The sequence below is a fragment of the Nymphaea colorata genome, unplaced genomic scaffold (assembly GCF_008831285.2).
Source record: "Nymphaea colorata isolate Beijing-Zhang1983 unplaced genomic scaffold, ASM883128v2 scaffold0376, whole genome shotgun sequence".
Taxonomy (NCBI): domain Eukaryota; kingdom Viridiplantae; phylum Streptophyta; class Magnoliopsida; order Nymphaeales; family Nymphaeaceae; genus Nymphaea; species Nymphaea colorata.
The window spans coordinates 47,898-49,356 of record NW_022204882.1 but is presented as its reverse complement, the minus strand read 5'-3'; positions in this window follow the sequence as shown (position 1 = coordinate 49,356).

Genomic DNA, 1,459 nt, shown 5'->3' with positions numbered 1-1,459 from the left:
GACATCACAGGAATCAGCTATAATTACACCAATTTTTTCACTTTATTACCATCGTACAATCTTAGCATCTACACTTATTTATATACATTTCTGATAGGCTAAGGTACCATCTATTTATCTCCTTTGCCATTTTTTATTTCTCTAGGTAATTTTTGATATTTCCAATTACGATATTGGAGAGATCTTTGATAAGATTTGCTAAAATTGATTAATTTTGGAGTTACGATATGGTGAATGTGCTCCATTCATAGTGATAGTCCTTGTGGATAATTCTAGCTGGATGGCTTATAACTATATTTGTGGTGTTCTTTTTACAGTTTTATTTGTCTTTAATTGTAAAATAGCAATGCAGTTAGATATCTATAGATAGGCATTCAGTTGAGCAACAGGATCTGGAATTTCGGTATTGTTTCTAGCTATCTTTTTATGATTTAGGCTGATTTTTGAGCTAATAAGATTGTTATTGCATTGAATGGCTTAAATACGATAAGACTGTAAGTAATTGTCTTACTGTCTTGATCTATGAGAACTGAGGATAGAGATAAAGATAAAAATACTTATTGATGAGTGGCAAATCGGTGATATTGTAAATATTCGGATTGACAATCCTCATAAACTGATCCAATGTGACTCTCTTTGATCTGCATATCAACTAAAATAGGTAGAACTGCTTCATCTTTAGCACCTATAGAACTTATGCATTCTCTGTGTGGATGAAAGAAGGTAAAATGTGTTATAACTTTATGCTTGGATTGATAATCCTGTTGAGAGTTTGCGCTAATCGTGAAGACCAAAATAGCCATAGTACTATCATCAATACATATTTACGCTTTAAAGCAGTTTAAGATAGGAATTTGCGTCGATTATGTGCCTTTGATGCCTATGGGTCAAATTAGCTAAAAGCTATAGAAAGGCTGAGAGAGTTTGAATATCCACTTCCTTTATCCATTCATAGCTATTGTTAACTTTACCCTATCTATCGACCTCGAAGATGAAAGAATATTTTTTGAACTAAGGAGCGTTGGGATCTAGCTTGATTGCTGTGATATTGTTCCTAAAGATTGCTTCTTGAAGCCACTGATTTGGGTTTGGCTCTTGCTGCAAAATCAAAGAGAGCATGTCTATTATTGATAGTCTCATGGATGATTTGTTTATGAGTGAGACCATGTCTTCATGTGAGGCACTATTAAATTTAAGCGAATATATGATGATGAATAAATAAAGTATCACTCAGAAGAAGTTTCTAATAGAAGCTCTATTTTCTCTTCGATATTTGTCCTTTATGTGCTTGATTCCCTATCGGTTGGCGCTGGGCATCTACTTAGGATCAAGCTATCGGTAAATTAGGAGTAGAGGGCCTATGGAGGCTTCGTTAAGGTTGGATGGCTGATGCTTTTGTTCAGCAAAGATAGTAAAGGCTGGAAGGGTAAAGTTGAGTCCTATCTGCTAGGGGGTAGAG